Raw genomic sequence first — 11541 nt, 5'->3', positions numbered from 1 at the left:
GTAACCTGCTTGCAAGGGTATATAAGGTGAGACCCCCTTTGTTCTTGAGGCTCAGCCTTTGGACACGAGTCCACTGAGTCTGTGCCAGCACAATAGAACGTTGTTTCCTGCTAAGCAGCCTCAGTGCCCCATATCTCAGCTTGAGAGTCCTGCAACAATAGTGATGGTGGTGGTGTGACTCTCCTGGCACTCAGCAGATGTCCCCTTCTGTAGCCTGCTACCCCTTGCTGCCTGCCCAGCACCCCCTTGCCAGCACGGTCTCAAAGACACCCAGTAGGCACATGCAGGGAATAGGACAGCGCAGTCAATCCTCATCTCAACTGCCAGGGATCCCACCACTTCCCCCATCAGGACGCACTTGGAACATCACCCGGCCACGCCTCGACCCCAGGCTAAGAGTCAGTCACAAGCCACGTGCGCGAGGGGAGGCCGCGCATGCGCATAGCTTGCGTGGTGGCGTGCGCAGCGGGATGGCGCATGCGCGCGCGGGGGAAGTGGGGCCGCCAGAGAAAACAGCTGGCCCAGGTGAGCGGTGGCTGGCGCAGGCATCTCCTGGCAAATGCAGAATGGTAAACAGCAGCCCCCACTGCCACCCCACCCCCACCCCGAGTTCTTGTAGCAGCTGTGGAAAGAGAATAGCTGAAGGGGACTGAATACTCAGGAGATGGGCGGAAACAGCTGGCACGCCCTCCTCTGTCCCCCTCCCGCCTGGGTCCCCTGTGGTTCCTCACTTGCAGTCCCACGCGCTAAGTGCTTTGGACAAATAAGATTTCTAATCGGAAAGTCTAGGACCAGTGTGGCTCAGGGCCAAGCACGTCATATTCCTGAAGCTCTTGATTCCCATTGTTAAAATAGGAGGGCGCGCAACGTGTTAAACGCTGCAAATTATTAAATGGAAGGAAACGGATGGCCACTCGAGTGACTCCTTGCACGCGCTTGCATTGGGTGCTGCTGCCCCGGGGCCAGGAGGGTTAGGGGAGAGGTGTCATGAATAGTGCTGACAGTGCGATAGGGGAGGTGAGGGGAAGTTCTGCTGCCACCAGTCATCAAGCAGTAGGTTTCATCATGGAGATGTCCTCTGAGCTTGATCTGGAAGGGTGAGGTGGGAGTGGAGTGCTCCCATGGAGCGTGGAGGTGCCTGGAGAGTTCTGGGATGGCTACTAGAACGGTTTTGCAGCTGTGGGAGGATACAGGTGGGCTTGGAGAAGGAGGTGGGGAAGGAGAGTGGAGACCTCCGAAATCCCCTTCACCTGCAGGCTATGAAAATGTCGCTCATAGAGAGTGTTCAGGCGTGGAACTTCCATGAGATGTGTGTTTCAGGAAAGTCACTCTGGCAGGAAGCAGACAGGAATTATAATCGTACAAAGGGAATGTTGGAGGAAGAAGGTTAATCTCATACTTCCGGGAATAATGAAGGCCCCATCTTGGGGATGTAGTGGGGCAGAGAAGGAAGCAAGATCCCAGAGAGATTTGGGAGATGGTGCTTGCCAGGCTTCTGTGGCTCCAGGGTAAAGTGGAGTCTGGGATGATTTGTCACCATGGTTGGGGAGATAGAGCGTTACCACATGTTTGAACATTCCTGGCAATCATTAAAACATTTAAGTGGGACTGCCACGTGACTCAAGTGGTAGAGCCCCTGCCTAGCAAGCATGAGGCCCTGAGTTCAATCCCCAGTATTGCCCTCCCCCCCAAACCCCACAAACCGTGTCTGCCAAATGCAGCCCTTGTCCCAGGCACTCAGCATCCAAAGATTAAAAAGTAAATAAAAATAAACGGGGTGTAGTGTGTGCAGGCCTGTGATCCCAGCTAGTTGGGAGGCAGAGGCAAGAGGATCTTGAGTTGGAGACCAGCTGGGGCAAAAAGATAAGGAGGCCCTGTCTTGCAAAAAAAATGAAAACAAAAGGGCTAGGGGCTTGGTTCAAGTGTAGCAATCACTGAGTTCAGTCTCCAGCATAAATAAATAAATAGCTGGCTGCCAGTGGCTCACACCTATAATCCTAGCTACTAAGGAGGCAGAGATCAGGATCAGGAGGATTGCAGTTCGAAGTCAGCCTGGGCAAATACTTCTGGAGACCCTATCTCGAACAAACCCATCACAAAATAGTGCTGGTGGAATGCCTCAAGGTGTAGGCCTTGCGTGTAAGCCCAGTACTGCAAAAATAAATAAATAAACAAAATAGATAAAGGCTAGTCTCTGTCCTCAAGGCGTTTGTAGTTGACTAGGACAGATGGACACATACTTACCTAATTGTATGCTTGTGGTGCAAAGAATTACAGGTGTCCCTGCTAAAGACAGAGTGATGTTAAAGGCATGGAGGGCTTCCTGGAGGAGAGAGGCTAAGCTTTAAGGAAATGGCACAGAAGGCAGGTGAACTGGGAGGCTAGGGAGGTTGTGACATGCTTAAAAGGATCAGGCGTGGATGCTGGAGTGAATGTGAAAGAGGAGTTTACGTTATATTCTCCAGTGGGTGGGGAGTCATCCCTGAGGCCTTACGCCAGCAGGGCTTGTTCAGATTTGGGATTTGGATGGCTTATACTTGGTGCATCACAGAGAGCAGTTGTAGGGGGAGAAGCTCACAGGGAAAGGTGGTTGCGGAAGCACTGGGAAGAGAGGGGGTAAACTGAGGAGTGATGGTAGGAGCAGTAGCCAGCATAGGGAGCCCAGGAAGGAGAGTGATGTGGGGAGCATCAGGGTGGGCAAGTGAAGGACGAGGAGGAGACAAGAGTGGTGTGGGGGGTCCGTCATCCTAGTGAAGATACCTAATGACAGTGACAGTTTGCTAGCCAAGTGATCTGGGTGCCATTCACTTCATTCAACTTGGTGATGTGGTGACATGGAAAATGGGGATGACAGGACCTATCTCATAGTGATGGAGAGATTCCCAACTAGTTCCTCAGCAGCTGGGATGAAGGCTGGAGTGCGGCAGCAGAAAATACCCAGGAAACAGGTGGAGCTAACTAGAGGCCAATTAGAGGTACGGATTTGTCATTCACGGTGTTGCTTCCAGAAAAGGGGGAGCAGAGCCATGGGTACGAATCCCCCAGCTGCAGGGCAAGACAGAAAGGCTGTGTGTGTCTGTATTGGGGTTTGTTTTGGGCAGTGTTTCGGGTCAAAACCAGGGCCGCACACCTGTGCATGCTAGGCAAGCGCTCTACTGCTGAGCTACATCCCACTTCCATGCCTGGGAGTCTTTGAACTTCACGGTGCATCTTTACGTGATCGTTTGGGCTCTCTAAGTCCTTGTGCTGTTGCCATACTTCTGGGGCTCCCCTGAATACCTCAGTTTGTGAGAGTTCAGCCACACAGACCCAAGAGTCTGGGGTCTCATGGGATGACCAAGTCTGGAACGGGCCTGCTCACCTCCCAACTTCTCTTCTGGGTGGTTTTCAACACAAAGCAAATATCATCAAGGAAGTACATTTGCAACTTGCGTGTGGGCAGAGCAGCACCTTTTGTTCCGTCTTAATAAATGTTATGTCCTGGCTTCTGAGAATAGGTTAGTTATTTTGTAGTTGTGAAGAATAGGGTCTGGTGGAGCACTGGTGGCTCACGCCTGGAATCCTAGCTACTCAGGAGACAGAGATCAGGAGGATTGTAGTTCAAAGCCAGCCTAGGCAAATAGTTCTCAAGATCCTATTTCGAAAAACCCATCACAAAAAAAGGGCTGATGGAGTGGTTCAAGTAGTAAGAGTACTTGCCTATCAAACCACAGTGCCACCAAAAACAAAATAGGTTTTTGTTTTGTTTTGTTTTGTTTTTGCTGGGCATGGTGCTATGTACCTGTGCTCCCAGCTCCTGGAAGGCTGAGGCAGGAGGAGCACTTGAACCTAGGAGTTAAGAACCAGGCTGGGCAATATAGCAAGGCCTTGTCTAAAGAACTAAAATAAACAACAACAAAAAAAGAAGGCCTGATAAGATTAAGTGCCTTGCCACAGGCTACACAGTTAAATGAAAGATGTTTTCTTTTCCTCCACAGAGCTGTGTCTCAGAAGTACTTCACAGCTGCAGGGAGAGCCAGGTAAACAGCAAATTAGTGTTTTTATTGTAATTATTTTTTTGGCGATACTGGGGTTTGAACTCAGGATCTTGTGCTTGATAGTCAGGCACTCTTCTTGATCCATACCTCCAGTCCCTTTTTCTTTTAGGTTATTTTCAGATAAGTTCTCACTTTTTGCTTGGGCTGGCCTGAGACCATGATGTTCCAACCTGTGCCTCCTTCGAAGCTGGGATTACAGGCATGCACCACCATGTCCAGCTTATTGATTGAGACAGGGTCTCATTAACTTTTTGCTGCATCTGGCCTTCAACTACAATCCTCTCAATCTCTGCCTCCTTAGTAGCTGGGCTTATAGGAATGAGTCACTGTGCCTGGGAAATTAATATTTTATTAAAAATGAAGTAGCAATAATAGTTTACCCTGAATTCATTTGTAAATAAAGCTGAAATTCTATTCAATTTTTTAAAAAATTTTATTTTATTCATATATGCATACAATGCTTGGGTCATTTCTTTCCCCCTTCCCCCACCCCCTCCATTACCCCCAACCTCCTCCCTCTCCCCCTCACCCCCTCAATACCCGGCAGAAACTATTTTGTCTTTATTTCTAATTTTGTTGTAGAGAGAGTATAAGCAATAATAGGAAGGAACAAGGGTTTTTGCTGGTTGAGATAAGGATAGCTATACAGGGAGTTGACTCGCATTGATTTCCTATGCATGTGTGTTGCCTTCTAGGTTAATTCTTTTTGATCTAACCTTTTCTCTAGTTCCTGGTCCCCTTCTCCTATTGACCTCAGTTGCTTTAAAGTATCTGCTTTAGTTTCTCTGTGTTGAGGGCAACAAATGCTAGCTAGTTTTTTAGGTGTCTTACCTATCCTCACCCCTCCCTTGTGTGCTCTCACTTTTATCATGTGCTCAAAGTCCAATCCCCTTGTTGTGTTTGCCCTTGATCTAATGTCCGCATATGAGGGAGAACATACGATTTTTGGTCTTTTGGGCCAGGCTAACCTCACTCAGAATGATGTTCTCCAGTTCCATCCATTTACCAGCGAATGATAACATTTCGTTCTTCTTCATGGCTGCATAAAATTCCATTGTGTATAGATACCACATTTTCTTAATCCATTCGTCAGTGCTGGGGCATCTTGGCTGTTTCTATAACTTGACTATTGTGAATAGTGCTGCAATAAACATGGGTGTGCAGGTGCCTCTGGAGTAACCTGTGTCACAGTCTTTTGGGTATATCCCCAAGAGTGCTATTGATGGATCAAATGGTAGATCAATGTCTAGCTTTTCAAGTAGCCTCCAAATTTTTTTCCAGAGTGGTTGTACTAGTCTACATTCCCACCAACAGTGTAAGAGGGTTCCTTTTTCCCCGCATCCTCGCCAACACCTGTTGGTGGTGGTGTTGCTGATGATGGCTATTCTAACAGGGGTGAGGTGGAATCTTAGTGTGGTTTTAATTTGCATTTCCTTTATTGCTAGAGATGATGAGCATTTTTTCATGTGTTATTTGGCCATTTGAATCTGAAATTCTATTCAATTTTTAACCAAGTTTAAAATCTTCAAAGATGTCAGGTGCCGGGCTCACATCTGTAATTCTAGCTACTTGGGAGGCAGAGATCAGGAGGATCATGGTTCGAATCCAGCCCAGACAAATAGACCCTATCTCAAAAAACCCATCACAAAAAGGGCTGGTAGAGTGGCTCAAGGTGAAGGCCCTGAGTTCAAGCCCCAGGGCCACAAAAGTAAATAAATAAATAATAAAGAAAGAAATAAAATCTTCAAAGGCTAATAAAAAGTTGTTAATATTGAGCAAGGCATGATAGTGCATGTTTGTAATCCCAGCCCTTAGGAGGAAGAGGCAGGAGGTTCATAAGTTTAAGAAAAGCCTAAGATACATATTGAGGCCCTGTCACAAAAAACTAAAAGGATTGCAGGTGTGGCTCAAGCGGTAGAGCACCTGCTTTGCAAGCACAAAGACCTGAGTTCAAACCCCAGTCCCACCAAAAATTTTTTTTTAGTTGTTGATATTTATTGAGTGCTTTATGTCTATTTTCTTATTGAATGCCCACAACTTCCAATGAGTTAGGTATGGGCAGCACCATATTAATGACAATCAGCTGGAGTAAGTTTGGAGCAGGGCAGAGCAAAGTGGACAGAGTTGAAGTAGAACAGGTGAGGGAAGATGGTATTAGGTGGTCAGGTTGGAGAGGTCAGTAGGTCTGGGTGAACTTGCTAGACAGGTCCTCTACCCACATGAGCCACTCCTCCAGCTAATGTTGGTGTTTAGGTCAACCTTTTGTCTCTGTGACAAAACTCCTGACATAAACAACTTAAAAGGAGCAAAGATTTATTTTGGCTCCCAGTTTCAGAGGTTTTAGCTCATGGTCAGCTGGCTCCGTTGTTTCTGGGCTGCGGTGAGGCAGAACATCATGGCAGAAGGACAAGGCTGATGAACACCTCATGGCAGCCAGGAACTGAGAGAGACAGGACGGGGCCTGGCTCCATCCAGGCCCCACTTCCTACCACCTCCCAGTAATGACCATTCAGTGACTGAGAGGCAAGTTTTAGGCCCAGAAGGTTAGCTCTTGACCACTGGGCATCTTTCCTCTTACTTTGTTTTTGATATCTTACTGGATCAGCTATAATTCAGCATCCAAAACTGTTAACTTTTAAGATTTGGGATTGTCTTTACACACACCTTCTCTCTCTTTCTGTCTCTCTCTCTCTCTCTCTGTCTTTCTCTCTGTCTCTCGCAGTACTGGTACTGGGGTTTGAACTCAGTACCTCACACTTGTTAGGCAGGCAGTCTACCCTGTGAGTCACTCTGCCAGCCCTTTTTTGTGATGGGTTTTTTTGAGACAGGGTCTTGTGAACTGTTTGCCTGGGCTGGTTTCAAACCACAATCCTCCTGATTTCTGCCTCCTGAGTAGCTGGGATTACAGGCGTGAGCCACCAGCACTGTGCTTGCACACTTTCTATTACCCTTCTTATCTGAGTTGAGTATGGGGCAACTTTTCTCTTCCATTTTCTGAAATGGAAAGTTTACTGGGGGAGCTGAGAGGTCACACAAATTGTGTCACTTGTGCTGTGTGCTGAGGGAGTAGTTAGCTTTGGCCTCTGCCCTAGGGAGGACAGCACAAGAGATGGTTGAGATGGCATCACAGGAGGGCAGCAGAACAAGTGTCAGAGGGTGGGGGCCAGAGGCAAATCTCACCACTCCTGAAGACTGATTTGACATGTGCATAGAGGATATCTTTTTGTGGGGGGCATGGAACTGGAGTTTGAACTCAGTTTCTCATGCTTGCTATGCAAGCACTTTACTACTTGAGCTGTGTCCTTAACCCTTTTTGCTTTAGTTTATTTTTCAGATAAAGTCTCATGCACTTTTGCCTGGGCTAGCCTTGGACTGTGATCTTCCTATCTCTACCTACCAAGTAGCTGGGATTACAGGTGAGTGCCACCATGCCTGGCAGATGATAACTTTTCTAAATTCAGTTCTTTTCTGAAAAATGAGATATGGTAACCTAAGCATCTTTGGGTTTCTCAGATTCTGGCTTTGCATAGGCTGGCTGATGTCACCTGACTTCCTCCCCCTCTCAAACTGAGTTCCTATTGTTTGAATCTCTGACCTTCAGGAACCTGAGAAGGTACAGCTGGAACACACGTGATCATTGTGGAAGAGTCTACAGAAGGGAGATACAGAGTTACAGAAGGGAGATGAGGGAGAGGAAGAGGGAGGGCTGGAGGTAGCTAGTTCGTCATAGGCAGAGCTCAAAGAGGCAGGAAAAGGCTCAACTCTGTCAACCTTGGTTTTCTCTTATAGTATTTTGTACAGGTTTCTTTCTTTTCTTTCTTTTTTTTTTTTTTTGAGGTACTGAGGTTTGAATGCAGTGTCTACACCTTGAGCTACTCCACCAGCCCTTTGTTGTGATGGGTTTTTTTGAGGTAGGGTCTCTAGAACTATTTGCTTGGGCTGGCTTTGAACCACGATCCTCCTGATTTCTGCTTCCTGAGTAACTAGGATTACAGGCATGAGCCACCAGTGCTGGCTCTTGTGCAGTTTTCTGATCAGTAAGTCCAATGGAGTAAGGCAATTAGAAATGGTCATGTGATCTGGAGAGATAAGTAGATAAGGTGTTGGTATAATAAACCTTTGAATTTATTACACCTTTCAGGTACTTTTAAATATTTACTATTAAAAAGGTCTTAGCCCTCGAACATATTTTTCCTGAAGATGACAAATGTGCCTTTGCTGGAGGTGACAGTAATATACCATGAGCCCACCAGATCATGCCAGAAATAACAGCTGTGAAATGATTTGTGATTCTGCTTCAGATAAGTGTATTTGTCCCTTTGCATTTTCTGATCAGCAAGTGCTAAAAGTTCTAATTTGCAATTGTGTTACACTCTCCTCACTGCCTTTCTCCATGTCAAAGTGGACACAGACTAAAGGCCATCCTTTGTTTTCTCTCAGGTCAGAGTGACGGATTTGGGCCCCGTGACCACGTAGACGTTCGCAAGCATGGACTTTCCTGTTTTTGTCATTCTCAATTTATGTCACAGGCACTTTGTATAGGAGAGAAAAATACCCGTAAAGGGAGCTTTCAAGGAGGTTACCAGGTGCACAGTTCAGCCAAGTGGGTGGCTTGGTGGGATGCATCTCTTTGTGTTTGTTCAGGCCGGGAAGGGTGTGACAGCATGTGGGAAGAGACTCGGCCCCTGGCCAAATAACTTTACCACCTGAGCTATGAGGCAGTTCCTTCACACTGCCATTCCTTTGGGGTTCCAGAAGTGCTGCTTGAACCCTCCACAAATTACCCCTGATTCATAGCATGACCAATTGTTTGTGTGTGTTTCAGGGACCCCTTTGGCCTTTGATACATACAGAGTCCCTCCTGTTAATGCACTCAGATGGCAAAAGTATATCTGTTTACATACTGAAGATTTTTTATGAATAGCACAAGAAAAAGGAACAAGAGGCAGATATACAAAGAAAACAACAGAATTTTCATAGCTGTCAAACCCAGGGAATGGAGATATTGAGGTTCATTAATCTCTTCTCACTACTTTCTTTTTTCCTTTCTCACTTTTTTTTTCTTCTCATTACTTTTGTGTGCATTAGAACATTTCCAAAATAAAAAGCTTTAAAAAAAAAGTGGTTGGTGCACACCTTCATTTCAGTGACTTGACAGGCAGTCCAATGCCAGGCCTGGGTAAAGTTAGTGAAACCCTACTGCACAAAAGAAAAACAAAAGGGCTGAGGACAAGCGTGGATCAAGTGTTAGAGGCTTACCTCGCATGCCTGAAGCTCTGGGTTCAGTCCCAGTACCAGGGAAATTATGCGTGATGTGTCTAGGTCCGTTTTTGTGTCACTGTAACAAAATTCTTGAGACTGGGTAATTGTGTTAGCTAGGACAAATATCTGAGGTCATCAACTTTTAAAGAGAAAAGGTTCATCTTGGTTCACAGTTTTAGAGGTTCCAGTCCATAACTGACCCTGTTGCTTCTGTGTCTGAGACAGGCCAAGCATCATGACAAGAGCTCACTTTCATGGCTGGTGGAGTGGCTGTGGTGGTAAGTGACTGCCTAGCAAGCTCGAAGCCCTGAGTTCAAAACTCAGTACCTGAGTTCAGAGAGCGAGAGAGAAAGAAAGAGGAAAGGACCAGCATCACTCAATCTTTTTCAAGGACACCCCACCCAATGACCTAAAGACCTCCCACTAGGCCCCATCTCCTACAGGCTCCACCACCTCCCAATAGCACCACCCTGGGGAGCAAGCCTTTACCACATGGGCCTTTGGGGAACACTTAAAATCCAAACTATAGCAGTAATTTATAAACCACAGAAATTTCTTCATCCCAGTCCTGAGGTTAGGGGTGAGCATTTCAGGTCTGATGTGGACCGTCTGGCTACATCTTCAGATGGCAGAAGGAGTAAGTGCTATGTTCACACATGGCAGACGGTTTGAATGGCTATACGGGCCCAGCCAAATCCCTCCAGCCCTTTTTTAAGGTCATTAATTTCATTCATGGGGGCTTCACCTTCAATCATATTAAGGATTAAATATGAACATGTGAATTTGGAAGCATTTAGGCCGTAGAAGTGTGCAAGCTTTTATCTGCATAAATTCATGGATAATTCATTGACTATATTGCACTGCTGCTTTGTGCAGACATTGAGCTGAGGATTTAGGCACAGCGATGATGCTCTTAGAGCTGGGGGTGGGATAGGCATTGATTTAACATACACCGGGACTGAATTCACACAGAGTGCAATGCCAGAAGGGTAGGAGCCATCAGAGGGGTAGGGTAGGCTTTACCTTGGAATCGAGGGCTGAGCTGGGGTTGGAGGGACAACTAGGGTGTCATTGGCTACCTGGGTGAGGGGGTCAGGGTGATGGGGCCCAGAGGAAGGAGAAAGTGGCTTGGGGTGTGTGTTAGTTACATCTTTTGGTCACTATGACAAAATACCTGAGAAAACCTAAAGAAGGAAAGATTTATATTGGTTCATGGTTTCAATCCATGCCATTGCTTCTAGTCCTGTGGCAAGGCAGGAAACTGTGGAAGCAGAACATGGCTGAAGAAAGCTGCCAGGAAGCAGAGAGACAGAGGAAGGGGCCGGGAATGAGATCCTTCGAAGGCATACTCCCAGTGGCCTCCCTTCTCCAATCAGACCCCACCTTTCACAGTTCCCAGCACCTCTCATTCAACCACAAACCCATCAACGGATCAATGCATTGATTAAGTCAGAGCCCTCATGACTCAGTCACTCCTCCAAAGCCCTACCTGTCAATATTGCACTGGGGACCATGCCTTTGACACATGAGCCTTCAGGGGACATTTTATATCCAAACCACAGCAGGGCGTTTCTGAGTCTTGGTGAGGGATTAGCCTTGATCCTGGGTGTGGGGGCATCCATTGAAGTGTCTAACTGCCAATCATTTTCCTGTTCTTTGCTGCCATGTGACTGCTGGGGGCAGAAGCAGGGGTTGGTATCCAATCAGACATACCAGCTCCCCAGACTGAGGCTTCCTGGGGTGGTGGCAGAGGTGGGAATAAAGGCATGTTTGAGAAAGATGCATGGGTGGAAGGCATGGAGTTGGGTCATTTGCAGAAAGGCGACCCTAGAACAGTGGGATGGAGTCCTGTGTGTATCTTGGGTGCAGCTGGAGGGAGCTATTGCGAAAATGATTGGTTAAGCAGGCTTGGAGCTCACAGGAGACATCTGGCTGAGGGACAGGAGCCTGGAGGACTCCCCAGCATGGAGATGATGACAAGCAGGTGGAGGAGCTTGTTTAGGGAGATGTACGAGCTGGCAGATAGCTCCAGCACAGTCAGCTTGGGTTCTTCTCTTTTTTTTTTTTAATAATTAAATAAGTTAGGGCTGGGGGTGTAGCTCAGTGGTGGAGTTCTTGCCTAGAACATCCAACGGTTCAATCCCTACAACTAAAAATAGCCAAGTTATATTTGAGTTTGATCATTGTAATGTTTTTAAACCAATGCTAGGAAGTACAGATTCAGACCTTTTCTATATAGCTA

The 11541-nt window shown here is 46.8% G+C and overlaps 1 long non-coding RNA gene across 3 annotated transcripts; it reads left to right on the top strand.

The window, feature by feature from the left end:
• The first annotated feature begins 488 nt into the window (after nucleotides 1-488).
• Nucleotides 489-9114, top strand: LOC141418796 (uncharacterized). 3 transcript variants are annotated; one of them, XR_012443439.1, is made up of 4 exons: nucleotides 489-569; nucleotides 3978-4019; nucleotides 7360-7453; nucleotides 8478-9114. It is a non-coding gene; the product is annotated as an uncharacterized lncRNA (long non-coding RNA). The 3 variants fall into 3 exon arrangements; XR_012443440.1 differs by having other exon boundaries at nucleotides 7551-9114; XR_012443438.1 differs by having other exon boundaries at nucleotides 7360-9114.
• The last annotated feature ends 2427 nt before the right edge of the window (nucleotides 9115-11541 follow it).

This window comes from Castor canadensis, chromosome 18, assembly GCF_047511655.1.
Source record: "Castor canadensis chromosome 18, mCasCan1.hap1v2, whole genome shotgun sequence".
Classification (NCBI taxonomy): domain Eukaryota; kingdom Metazoa; phylum Chordata; class Mammalia; order Rodentia; family Castoridae; genus Castor; species Castor canadensis.
Note: the sequence above shows the minus strand (reverse complement) of the source record. Positions and strands in the feature narration are given on the sequence as shown.